The sequence below is a fragment of the Carassius gibelio genome, chromosome B4 (genome assembly GCF_023724105.1).
Source record: "Carassius gibelio isolate Cgi1373 ecotype wild population from Czech Republic chromosome B4, carGib1.2-hapl.c, whole genome shotgun sequence".
NCBI classification, from domain to species: domain Eukaryota; kingdom Metazoa; phylum Chordata; class Actinopteri; order Cypriniformes; family Cyprinidae; genus Carassius; species Carassius gibelio.
In genome coordinates this window covers 6,618,027-6,632,490 of record NC_068399.1, presented here as the reverse complement: position 1 = coordinate 6,632,490, position 14,464 = coordinate 6,618,027, and the positions used below count along the sequence as shown (strand labels likewise).

The window sequence follows — 14,464 nt, the reverse complement described above, 5'->3', positions numbered from 1 at the left end:
ATATCCTGTTCTCATTTTTGTCACAAGACTCTTGCTTAATCATTATGTGAAAAGACTCTAATGTTATTCATAGCACACTAATCTATTAATAGAATGATATTAATTAGCCAGACACTTAAAAATATCCTGAGCTCAAAACCTTGAACCTAAAAAAATTCCTTTAGAATAAAATTAAATAAAAGGATTTCAGAGCAGTTTAAAATTCAATAATTAAACACAGGCTCACATGAGTTTTCTTTTACTTTTTTATTTTATTCTTGTATCTGAATGTTTTTGTGCATATATATATATATATATATATATATATAAACTTGCCACTTCCGATTAACTGTAAAAGGAAATTGTTTTTGTATCAGAAGAAACACACTTGCCAGTCACAGCTGCATATGTACAAAACTTGTGTATATACAGTACAGACCAAAAGTTTGGAAACATTACTATTTTTAATGTTTTTTTGAAAGAAGTTTCTTCTGGTCATCAAGCCTGCATTTATTTGATCAAAAATACAGAAAAAACAGAAATATTGTGAAATATTATTACAACTTAAAATGATAGTTTTCTATTTGTATATACTTAAAAAAATAATAATATTCCAGTGATGCAAAGCTGAATTTTCAGCATCATTACTCCAGCCTTCAGTGTCACATGTAACATCCAGTCTATCACATGATCATTTAGAAATCATTCTAATATTCTGATTTATTATGAGTGTTGGAAACAGTTCTGCTGTCTAATATATTTGATGAATAAAAGGTTAAAAAGAACTGCATTTATGAAAAAAAAAAAAAAAGTCTAATAATATATTTTCTTTACTATCACTTTTATCAATTTAAAGGGGGGGGGGGGGGTGCTATTTCATACATACTGAGTTTTTTACACTGTTAAAGAGTTGGATTCCCATGCTAAACATGGACAAAGTTTCAAAAATTAAGTTGTACGTTTGAAGGAGTATTTCTGTTCCAAAAATACCTCTTCCGGTTTGTCACAAGTTTCGGAAAGTTTTTTTCGAGTATGGCTCTGTGTGACGTTAGATGGAGCGGAATTTCCTTATATGGGTCCTAAGGGCACGTCTGCCGGAAGAGCGCGCGCTCCCGTAGAGCAGAGCAGAGAGAGCACAACAGACTTCACTGATCAGAGCGAGAGCATCGGGAAATGTCACAAAAGGAGTGTGTTTTTGGTTGCCAGGGCAAGACGACCCTGCACAGATTACCAAAAAAAAAACAGCATTAAGGGACCAGTGGATGGAGTTTATTTTTACAGAGCATCAACGGAGTTGTGCAAGTGTTTGTGTTGGTTCCCTGCATTTCGAAGATGCTTGTTCACAAGGCCCAGTTTGATGCCGGATTTGCACATCGTTTATTTCTTGAGGATAATGCAGTGCCAACGAAAAAGGGTCACGATCGTGTGTTGGAACCGCAGGCGGTGAGTAAAACTGCTTCAAATATCTCTGTGTTGTTAACTTAGCTATCGGCGTGTAAGCACATCAAGTAAACAACATGCGATGTTGTCATCAAACTGCACTTTCCACATGTACAGCTTAAAAAAAAAAAAGACGACGTAAAGTGGAACTTATTCATTTTCCAAAGCCGCTAAGCAAATATATACAGTTTCAGTACATACCACATAGAGACGTCCTGCTGTAGTCGTTGCTGATGCTGCTCTTGAAAAAATTTCAGCTTCTGGATCTGATTCTGGATCATAAATATACGCTGAATCTGACTGTTAGCCATGGTTTGTTTTGGTTGGTTTTGTCCTCACAGTGTCACAGCTTCCAGACGCTCTCAACTCAAAAGCTTACTCGCGCTCGTGATTCTTTAGCTCCGCCCACACGTCACGCTTCCAGCCGGTCGTGTTTTTCCGGGAAAAATCGCTACAGACTATCTTTCTCTTATGAATATAATAAAACTAAAGACTTTTTGGAGTTATGAAGGATGCAGTACTACTCTATAGGTACTCAAGATTAACAGGATATTGAGTGAAAACGAGTATTTCACCCCCCGCTTACTTTTTATTCCTCAAAGTATACTAAAAAAGTATCACATGTTCTGAAAAAATATTAAGCAGCAGAACTGTTTCCAACTTTGATAATGAATCATCATATTAGAATGATTTCTAAAGGATCATGTGTCAATGATCCTAAAAATTCAGCTTTGCATCACAGAAATAAATGATCATTTAAAAGTATAATACATTTAAAAACAATTATTTTAAATTGTAATAATATTTCACAATATTAATTTTTTTCATGTATTTTTGATCATATAAATGTAGGCTTGATGAGCAGAAGAAATTATTATAATTTTTTTTTTTAAATTAAAAATAGTAATGTTTCAAAACTTTTGGTCTGTACTGTATATATATATATATATATATATATATATATATATATATATATATATATATACACACACACACACATTAATTCTGCTTCTGGTGAGTGTGCTAGTAGAGTATGGCACTAATAATCTAACTAAAGTGGCAATTTTTTTTGTTCCGGTTGAGGAGGAGGTGATTTTCTAAGTTTTCTTAGTGCATTCTTGCCCTCCTGGGACTGAAAATAAGCTCTGCTGTGCTGAAAAGATGTTCACAAGCCGAGAAGCAGCTAAAGCAGTGTTGTATAAAATAAAAGAAAATTAATTAATGCATTTAGCAGACGCTTTTATCCAAAGCGACTTACAGTGCATTCAGGCTATCAATTTTTACCTATTGTGTTCCCGGGGAATCGAACCCCCAACCTTGCGCTTGACAATGCTCTACCAATTAAGCTACAGGAACACTATTTTACTGTTTCCCTGTATCTACTTCTATTATACCCTTGAGTAGTTAAGCAGGGCTCTCAAGTTTTGAAGACAGGCAAGAGTGACACCCCCCCCCAACCCCCCAATCCCCCCCCCCCCCCAGAAGAAAATATTTGACACATGACACTGACAATTTAACCAAATTCAAAGTGTTTATTCAATTTCCATTTACAAAATTTGTGTGTGTGTGTGTGTGTGTGTGTGTTTGAGTGCGAATGTTTGTGAGAGAGAGAGAGAGAGAGAGAGAGAGAGAGAGATTATGACTGGTGTTGTTTGTTGTAAGTGTTTGTTGCCTTTTTGGACTCCTTTATCATTTGTGGTGTTGGCTCCCATTTGAAACAGTTCGGCTCAAGCCCAGCCATTTTCAGGGTCATGATTGAGGACAATGTCCCATCCAGAGACAAACTGTTTCGTATTGAGGTTTTGTTCAAACCAACCATCGAAAAAACCCTCAATCTACAAAGTATAGGGCATCTTCAACCCCACACTCAGCTCTTAGCTGCACATCAATAAATCTGGCATGCTTCAGGAGAGCATCTTTCAACGGAAGTTTATCCATAGCATACTCCACAGCTCCGACCAAAAATGCCAGTGCTGCCTGCTGGAATTGTTGAGCCTTCTGTGATGTGACCTCTCCAGCCTCAAGGAGCCTGTTTAGCGTAGCTCTGGTAGTGAAACCCACATTGAGTTTTTCTCCTATCAGTGAGACAGAAGACATAGAGAAAGCTAGTCAAATACAGGCTTCTTATAGGATATCTCTGGGTTATACAAGTTTCAAGTTTATTGTCATATACACATAAATAACATTTATCAGTCATGAAATTTGTTGTGCTCAAAGTAATCTCAACTTTACAGAATTTTTTTTTTTTAAATGGAAAGTAGATAAATAGAAGAGGTAAAATAAAAAAGGATTAATTTAGGTTGAAGGATTAATTCTAAAAAGTGACAAGTGTGCCATTTAGGAGAGTGGAGATGGTTGAGTAAAGTTAAGTATTCTGATGGCTTGAGGATAGAAGCTGTCTCTAAATCTACTAGAGCTGTTTCTGATGCTCTTATATCTTCTACCAAATGGCAGAGGGGTGAATATATTGTTATTGGGATACAATACTTTTTAAAATTTTGTATCCATATTCCATCATCAGAAAGACCACTCAATCCATAGAAAAGGTGTATTTGTTGAAAAGGTGTATTTGTCAGACACTAATGAAAAACTGATGCTAATTATCTGGGAAACATTCTCTAACAGCAGTCAAGTTGTCATTGTTTGTGTCAAACAAGTTGTGAATTTGTTGTAACAGGAGATCATTACTTACTTTGTGCTCAAAGTGATGCTCGGAGCTCCAGTGGTTTCCTCTGTGGGTGAACGAGGAAGATGGTGAACAATTCCAGGATGCTTTTTTTTTTCATTGGTTGTTGTGTTAAATCTTACCCAGATACAATAGTGCTATTTTCTGATTGGCTATTGTGTAGCCTATTTCTTTTTTTTGATTGGCTGATAAGTGACAGGCTCGATTAAGAACGCGCTTGATTCCTGCGGTTCCCATAGTGAGAGCGGCGCGACCAGATAACTTTTGGGCGCTGCGGCATATTAAATATATTAGAAATAGTTTTTCTGCGTGAGAAATACAATGTGTGGCGGGAGTGCGTGACAAAAGACCGAAATGAGTGACTGTCACGCTCAATGCGTGACACTTGAGAGCCCTGGTTAAGCTACTACTCAAAGTACAGTAATGTGTTTTACTATTTACATTACTGGAACAAGAATGTAAAGGAATTATAAAAAAACAACAACACTTAAATTGGCAACACGAGTGAAGTGCAGACGGTTCTGATACCCCCCTCTCCCTGATCTTTAATGATTCGAAGCACGCTTTCTCAACGGCGAGAAATAAGCATTTCCATCTCGTTGTGTTGGCTGCGTTGTACGCAGATCAGCTGTATTTTGCACACGTCTTCTATAATCTCTGCTGCAGTCACAGATCTGCCACACTTATTCCATAGTGCATGGCACTTTGCAGAAGCTGACCTGGACAGCTTCTTGTAAGCTTCATTTGAATAGTCTTTGGCTGCATCCACTGTGGAAACCAAGTTTAATAAGTGGCAGACACAACGATGATGCTTTGGAAGTTGGAATTCATCATCCTCATCTAAAACAGCTGTAACCTCCAAAAAGTCCTCCTCGACACCATCCACATCCTCGTCATCTCCATCACACATCACATCACTTATCTCTTCTTCAGCCTCATCTCAAGCAGAGTTGTTGTTCTCATCTTGCTCTTCATATGAAAGAAATGCCTTTAACAAATTTGATTCATTGTCCGTAGTAGTTCGAACAACCTTGTTCTGTACTCCAAATTCAGAATGTATGTCATTTAGCATGCAAGCCAAAACATTAAGAGTGTGTGGGCCTTTGAGCTGCCTGCATGCTGGTGCTACTGAGCACCTATCCTGGTTCTTTAGGATCAACCCAGTGGGCAGTGACACCGATGAAACTTCTTCTCCTTGAACTCCAACAATCTGTTGTCGTTGCTATAAAATCTATCTCTGACATTGCTTTTTTCATATTAGTCTTCATCTTAAGTGCTGCATCATCCATCTTACATCCCAAAGCGGCCCTTGACATGAGAAATGTGTTAGGCTGAAGATCATGCAAGAAAGATTTAAATTATATTATATTTTATGTATAGATAAATTAGGATTATAACTAAGACAGAAACGGTTTATTCGTTGTGTGTTCGGGTGGGAGTGGGTTGTGGACTGTTCCCTCCAATATTGGAGACAGTGACATTTGTCTCCCCTGAAAATTACACAGTGGAGGAGAAAAATATTTGATTTTGAAATCTATAACTCAGATGCTTTTATTTTGGAAGCACAACAGAGTGTATTGTTACTGGCCAGCCCCCTCAACGGATCAGGCTGTTTGGGAAGCAGGACTTGCAGCTAGCGAGTAGCGACATAGATGTTAAGATGAAAAGACAGCAGCAGCTCAGTTTAATTAATTTCTTTATCATGTCGAAGAAAAGAAAGAAAGGAAGTGTCAGTGGGCAATAATTTAGTTCTTCAGGATAATTATATTTTCTTTCTAATGTTAGACCTATGGATGTTAAACTGATGTTGTGATTCGACATCTAACTAGTTCACTCTTGCTAAGTAAATGTTGTTACTATTAACGTTACTAGCCAACATTGACTGACAAAAATATGGTGGACTTTATGTTTAACTCGGTTCCGGAAAATTATAATCCACATGTAAAACTATGTGCAGCATATTTTGCAGAGGACAACTTTCTCAATCAGTTTAATGCCGGATTCGCACAAAGATTATTCTTGAAAGATGGATCAGTTCCCTCTTTGTCTGGAGAAGGCGTTGTTTATGGGCCACAACTGGTAAGTGTATTTTATTATTTAAGTTGGTGCGTTTAACAGTTTCTGTAACTTATTACACAAAGGGCAACGCTGTTTAGCTTTGTTAACTAAGATGTTAGGGCTGTGCAAAAAAACGAATGCGATTTTCAAACTTACACTACAGCCCCATGCTCACAGCGTGCCAAACACAAATAATTTTTATATTTATTTATTTATATTTTCATTGTCTGGCTATCTTGGACTTCGGTATGGAGTTAAAAGGATAGGATTATAACTTTGTCGGTAGTATCATATCACATTATGAGTTTATATCAGCACCTTTTGTTGTTTTTTCGCATGGTATCTGATAAAAGTGTTTGGACACGGAAGCAGTTACTAAACAAATGAATTAAGCCACCTCTCTACTTCCATTGACTTCAGAAGAAAGTTGTGCAGGAGGCATGCTGACAAAATAAGGCTGTTTATTTTGTCAGGTTGTATATTGATCCTGCTATACAGGATCTTCCAGCAAGATGACAAAATGCCAAATGCATTTTCCACCACATTGCGTGCTCGAGACAGCACAGTCTGTAGTTGAAGATGCGTTCTTGTGTGGCTATGTCTCGACTAGGGTAAGGCCGTATATCAGGTTGGCTTTTAATGGGAACGCTGCATCCCTAACAATGATTAATTGCATGTTCCCCAGATGCTCTGCTCCTGGTAGCTGCCGATCATCTGGCACCTCTAGCTTTTTTGCATCCAATGCCTGCCCTATTGCTGAGCCAGCAAAGACACTCCCATCACTTGACCGTCAATACTCTCCAACATGGACTAGACTAGACAGAAGCGATATTCAGCATCGACCACAGCCAATAATACTACCGAGAATGATTTTTTATAATTGAAGTAAAGGCTGCCTGAATGAGGTGGTGCAAAGAGGAGGATGTGCTTCCCATCAATCACTCCTATGCAGTTAGGGAAATTCCACCTAGTTAAAAACTTTGAAGTGATATGCCTCCACTCCTGTTCAGTAGGTCTTGCTAGGTGTGTATCAATCATGCACCTGTTAATTGCAGCACGTGTCCTTGATGGCTTTAGCCACTATACTCTTCCCAATACGATAGTGGAAGGCAAGCATTCAGACTGAATTTCCTTGAGCCCAGACACCTTTAAAACAAACATTAATATAAACATTCATTGCTATCTCTTCACAGAAAATATGTGCAGGACAAGATCTTGGAAGTCACTTTGAGACAACTACTTTAAGTGGTGAAAAAAAACAGCAGTTGCCAAGTGGCTCTTAACCTATTCAAATTAGCATTTTTAATAACTAAAACGTTAATCTTAAAAACACACAATCTAATGTGGTCATAAATGTATGCTCCTATAGAGTGCCGAAGTTATGACGTCACTTTGTAGGCCAAAACGCAGAAGTGAGTTAGCATTTTAGCACTACGGGTTCCCTCGCCCTAAAGTCTATGGGTTTTTTGCTAAATCGCCTGAAAGGTCTGTGGTTAACAAAGCCTCTAAATATTTTCCCGTTTTGATCTATGACATAAAACACACCAGTTATAACCTGCTTGTGTTTTTTTTTTTTTTGTCCCGAGATGCAAGCACAAGTCGTCATATGAAAGATGCTCGTTTTCCGTCCGATGTTACCCAGCGGAGACTCTGGGTTCGTGCCGTAAGATAATTTCACACAACGATGATTTCCATGTGAACATCGTATTTACTGCCTTAATGTGGCCACGACAAAAGTTTAATGGTGCATATTGCTTAACACGCTATTGTTACTTTGACGGTCAGATGGAGTTAAAAAGGCTAGCAAGAATAAACGTTTTTCATAACCAAATCAACAGTTAAAATACCTTTGTCTTTCTCTTAAAATATCCAAATGCTTGTTTATTTTGCCACTGTTTAATAGATTAGATCCGCTGCAGTTTTATTAAAGGCTAACATTACGTCAAGAAATGTGTTTGTTTAAAATATTCAAAATAATACCTGGTTTATTGACTTATTGTTACTTGTTTGGATATAATTATAGAAATTGTGGGTCCTGCACCCTGAAATTTGTGAACTTGGCTTTTACCCACATAATAATATGATTGTATTTGTAAACAGCATTAGTTAAGGCATTAGGTAACAATGATAATGCATAATCTGTGTTATTTTAGTAGTAAATTTATTTAAATGTATTTAGTAGTAACTATATTTAATGTGCTATATAAACGTTGACCGATCAATGAAGATTAATGTAAATGCTGAAAAACTCCATTCTAATATAATACAAATATTTTATTGTATAATTTTCCCCCACCCCACTTTGTAATTTTAATCTGTAAAGGTGTAACTTTCATAAAACTAACATAGCTTATTTTGAATGAATCCTTAGATGAGCTGACCGCAAGCCCAGTGTCCATTCTTGCATCTGCAGCTGTCATTTTCCTGCGGGGGGAAAAAAATGTTTTGTTTTTATCCACAAACGATGTTCCCACTGGACAAATTTTGGAAGTTCATTCATTCTCCCTGAAATGTTCAACCACCCATTGTAGCAACAATGTCATCTTTCCCTGTAGGGACCTGTTGTGTGAATTATCTGTTTTTGCAATTAGTATATAGTTTGTTTTCAGTTGACTTATTTTATGAAAATAAAGATGTTTACTACAGCTCTTGCTGTAAGGCTTCTGTGGCTCGGTTATTAGTGAATTTTATTAACTGTGCAAAAGGTTGCGAGTTCAATTCCCAGAGAATATGCTGATATGTATAGCTGACAAATACCAAAAATTAAATGTTAAACTATTGTATACTACTTGTATACTATTGCAACTACACTCCAGTCAGCTCACAGTAATGTGAATGCGAGATAAAATTTACTACACTGGCTCTCACATTGGGGCTTGTGGATTACCAGGTAAAAATATATAGAAAATGTGAACAAAATGAGCAATATGGTTTATTTATATTATATTATAATAAGCATTTGTTGATGCTATTGGACAATACTCTTTAAATTCAACATATTTAATTATATACAACTATTATATTAAATGTTTGGAATTTAACTGTGTTATGCTTGTTCAGAGATTGTTTGTATAGTTATCTTAAATCCATAGAACACTATTACAACTCCTCTAACATTATCCCTCCCTAGTTTTACTTACCGAGACTCGATAAACCTTGTCCCTCGTGCTGGCCCCTAACAATACCGGTAAGTAAACCAGCATCTAAGCTGCACTGTTCTACATGTCCAGATTTATAGTGGTTCTCTCCTCGATCTATGGTTTTTCTATTGTCTAAGAAAAAAGGACATCATAATGGAAATTGATACGGCCATAGCTAACCTTAGTGCTTCTTAGATGCTTCTGAGATGGTAAAAGCTCATTTTTTTTTCTAGCAAATGGTATGCAAACATATAATCAAACATAATCTTTAAAGTTTATTTGGGGCACAATGATAAGGCATAATAATCTTAATCACAAAGAAAATAATATTTATATAAAATAATAAATGAGTAAATAAAACATTAACAAAAGGTTTTAAAAAATCTAACAGAGACACACATAAACAAAATTAGTTTCTAACATTTTTTTTTTTAAACGAATAGGCAATATTCTGATGGAAAAGTGTATAAGTGTTCATACACAGCGCAGATCATAAGGAGCGAGCGTGTTTTTTAAATAAAGTTTGAGGAAGCTTGATGATGACGTTGATCCACGACCATGCTGTAGTCCGTTTATAGCCTACCGTTAGCATTTTATATCTGACGGCTTTATTTAGGCTTCAAAATTTATAAATTTTGGAGTAATTTGTAAAGATTATCTTAATAGAGAAACGTGTAAGGGTCATACCTCTTTGTTGAACACAGATCTTATTTTTTGTGATTTTCCAAAAGTCTATGGGGAAAATGCATGGCTTTTCGATCGAGGGAACCCATGCGCCGCTAATTTCCGGGTTGGCCTACAAAGTGACGTCATCACTTCGGCACTCTATACAAATGATACATAATACATTATGTTCCTCTATTTGTTTGGTTTCTTCATATTCTCTAGTTTATTTTGCTGTGTTTATACTTCACCTGCATGTGGTTAGCAAACTGCTAAGAACTTGCTGTAACTTGAACTTAACAACATTTTGTTCACTTTCAAACAGTTGGTCTAAATCACAATATAAATCCAACAGAGTTGTGCTTTTCTGTATATGAAAAGCAATGGTGTTATGTTTAAAATGTTAAAAAGAGCTCAGCTGGAGGGTACTGTAAATCTTGTGGCTGAAAGCTTCTTAAAAAATATACCCACCAGGGAATTTCTTTATAGGTTAATTTTATCATTTTCTATTAGCAGAAACACCCATGTCATACTGCTAAAGTATGTATCCAATATGTTATCTTGTTTTGGAAGACACCCTTCCAAAATACCACTTATACACACATCTTAAACGCATGTTAATACCATTAATACATAGAGTTACTTAATGACTAAATCATGAAAACAATGGAAATCACTGATACAAATGTTGAGCCAAAACTGAAAGTGGACTTAAAATTGTAATTGCAATTGTTGCTAACTATAAATAATAATGAATGGAACAGGTGTTGGCTATGGTCAAATGGTTTCTTAGGATATATAAAGAACCTGCATTACCCTGCGTAACACACAACAAAATGGACAACGTAACCATTAATGTGTTAGACAGCAAAGACAATGTTGTCATGCTAACGATACACATTTACTTAATGAACAAGAATATACAGGAAATAATTCTTGAGTGACACTGACCACATCTACAATCTTCTCTCCAAACAGCTCTCCTCAGTGGCCCAGCTTGTGCTGCAAAGCTTCTCCAACCTCCTATTCCATGTCCCACTATCTCCACTAGGTCGCCGGGACCCCTAAACCTCAGTTTTGTGAAACTATCTCCACCATCCATCAGCCAGTGCCCCATTACTACCACTAGGCCTCCTGTACTACTTACCTCCACTGTCAAGGACCCACCGCCTTCCACTCTGCAACCTGGTGCAGTGTGTGGAAACACTTCAGCATCCATTCAACCTTCATCCCCTTCCTTCCAGTCAGATAGGCATGAATCTCAAGGTATTGCATCAAATACTGTAAGGAAGATAAATGGCAAAATTACATAATTTTCTTTGTTGATCTATTTCTCTCCTTATCCCCTCCATCTTACAGAAATAACACATACAATGACACTATTTCTACTGGACCTTACTAAAACTCATCAGCACCTTTATTTTCGGAACAAAATGGCATTCTATAAAAAGATACAAAACTTATTCTCACTAAAGTGCTACAACTTGTCAAGTGAGAAATTTCGAGGAAAAAAAATAGCAAACATGTTAACTACTTATAAGAGAGTGAAAGACAGGCGCCGTGCAACTGGGGAAGGGAAGATCACCTGGGAGTACTATACAGTAAGTTGAAGACTGCTTTACTTTGTTTCTGAAATAACATTGTCATGTGTTACAAGACTGAAACATTGGTCATTTTAATTTTACATCCACCCCCACCAGCTAATGGATGAGTTATTTGGGTCATCGGGGATCAGTACTGCACCACCTGGCACCGTTCAATCCACACCTCTGGGTTTGGATAAGACCTCTTCCACAAGCAGGCCCACGTCTTCTCTTCAAGACCAGCCGGTAGGTGCTAGTATGGATGAACAGCCAGGAACTGCTACCATACAAAAATGCAGACATCACAAGAAGGCAAAGACGACCACAACCCTTACAATTCCTGGACACTTATGAAGAGCATGTAGAGAGAAGAAATGCTGTGCTTGAGTCCCTGGTAAGGCCAGATCTGGAGAGATGGCGGCGACTTAAGGAGAGGCGGAGAAGGCCCTTGGAAAAAAAGATGGTGACCAGCTTGGGAACAATTGTGGAGAAGCTAAAAAAAAAAAAAAAAAAAAGGGGGAAAGAGCTAATTATGCATCTATTACAGAACCCACATGAACCCCAATAAAATTATAATCTAAAGATGTTATCTCTTTTGATTTACACCTTTCCCCAAAATGTCCTATGTTTTTTTCCCAAATAACAATTTCTAATGACAAACTAATTTTGTTCAATAAAACAAATTTCTTTATTTCAACTCAAAATCTGTTTGTTTGTTTTATTTCTGAACATTCAAATCTTTACTTTTCATATTTTGTTTTGTATGTTAAGTATACACATACAAGTTAGATCTGGCCACAAATCTGGTCTCTATAATGACATGCATTAGTGTTGTGGGGTTGCTGGGGGTATGGTTCATCATCAACACCATCACCTACCACAACAACTTGATTACTGGGCTATAAACAAAGATTATGCATAATGCAGCAGTCTGAGACTGCTGAGCTGATATTAGAAATGCTTCTCATTTGCAGGTAATGGAGCCTCCTAAACTTAGATTTTAGAATGCCAAATGCATGCTCAATGACCACACGAGCTGCATTGCTTAGCAGACAAGTGGCCAATGTCTATATAAGGCCTCATAAGTAAAGGGTAGGCAGAATCCCCAATTATGTGCATTCCCTGTGGAACAAGTGAATGGAGGATCTTCAAGAACACGACAAACTTCTGTGAAGCGAAATGCTCTGGCATCATGCAAACTCCCAGGGTGACCAACACTAATGTGACAGAAGCACCACTGACTGTCACAAAACCCAGTTAAAATTACAGAATAAAACTGTTTCCTATTCATGTATGCTAGGGGATTATCACAGTGGGGTCTCATTATAGGAATGTGACACCCATCTACTGCACATACAGTGTTGGGGAAACCTGCTGTGTCAAACCCTAACTTTGACATCTCCAGCATTTGACCTCTGGGCCAGGATATGTGGTGGGCCATGTACGTGTTAATATTGTAACAAAACTCATACACCTACAGAACCTCTCCTGACTTTCTCTTTCTCGCTCTCTCTGGTTCTCTATCTCTCCCTCCCAGTGTTGAAATTAAGGTATAATTGCCTCATTACATTGTGATTAAATATGTTATTAATTAATTTTGGAAAGATATTTCATGTCTTTACTTGTCACTTTACTAAACACTTAACACTGCTACAGTTGAAGTTTGAAGCCGTGTTGGTAGTAAATATTGTGATGGTAGTAAAATAGGTGGTAAAAAGGTAGTAAATTCAATTTAAGAATCTCTGTATAAACCCTGCAGTCATATCCTGATCATCCAGACAGATTTGATGTGTATCCTCAGGTGTTGTGTACAGAGAGTTTTTATGGACGCTGTTACTGGGAGATTGAGTGGAGTGGTGATGATGGTGTGTATATAGCAGTGTCGTATAAGAGCATCAGCAGAAAGGGAGATGGTGATGAGCAATGGTTTGGATGTAATGATCAGTCCTGGAGTTTGATCTGCTGTCCTGACAGATACTCATTCAGACACAATAAGATAGTGACTTGTCTCTCTGTGAAGCCCATCAGTCGTAGAATAGGAGTGTATGTGGATCACAGTGCAGGAACTCTGTCCTTCTACAGCGTTTCTGACACAGTGAGCCTCATCCACACAGTCCAGACTACATTCACTCAGCCACTCTGTCCTGGGTTTAAAGTTTATTGTAAAACATCTGTGAAACTGTTTTGATAATTGATGGGAGATTCTACCAATAATGCTTTGAGCTGCATGATAAATCAGTAACAGTGAGGTGTTGGAGTCTCTTCTTCTCTCATAATTACATGAATACTGCAGCTGAACTTGTCAGTAAAAACAACTTAATAAATGAACAAAGTGTAATAAATCTTCATATAAACATTCTTTTGTGCTTTTATATTCATTTATTGATTTTTAATTGTTCTAATTATTTAATTATCATTTTATTATTCCATTTAATCATATGATAGCTTATAATAAGCATTTTAACTAATTAAATACTGATTTAATAGATTTTTTCTTTGATTAGTCATTTATATTATTGTTTTTTTAATATTTAATATTTTCCCATTGTTGTTTATGATGTGTCTTATGATGTGTGTTTCAAGAGCCTTGTTGATGTGCCCATGTTATCCACCAGAGAGCAATCTTTTGAACTATTGTTTGTTTGCATTGAACTCCACCTTCCATCACCCTTTGTCTGGACTATCAGAAGCTGAAGCTAGATTGTCAACAGTCTTTATTGAATGAACTGGCAATGAACAGAAAATAACTCGGGCTGGCACTGCTTGACACAACTGCTGTTGTTCTGTAGCATATGCAGCAAAAATATCTAAGATAAATTGGCGGTTTATTCTTAAACCAATCAGTGAGCTCGAATAGTGGAAGCATACTTACAGTTTAATATTTATTTTTTGTTATTTAATTATATGAAATGATA

At 36.9% G+C, this 14,464-nt stretch overlaps 1 protein-coding gene across 1 annotated transcript in view; it reads left to right on the top strand.

The window, feature by feature from the left end:
* Positions 1–14,464, top strand: part of LOC127955913 (NACHT, LRR and PYD domains-containing protein 12) — a 389,353-nt gene that overhangs the window by 304,404 nt on the left and 70,485 nt on the right. The gene's annotated exons all lie outside the window — the stretch shown is intronic.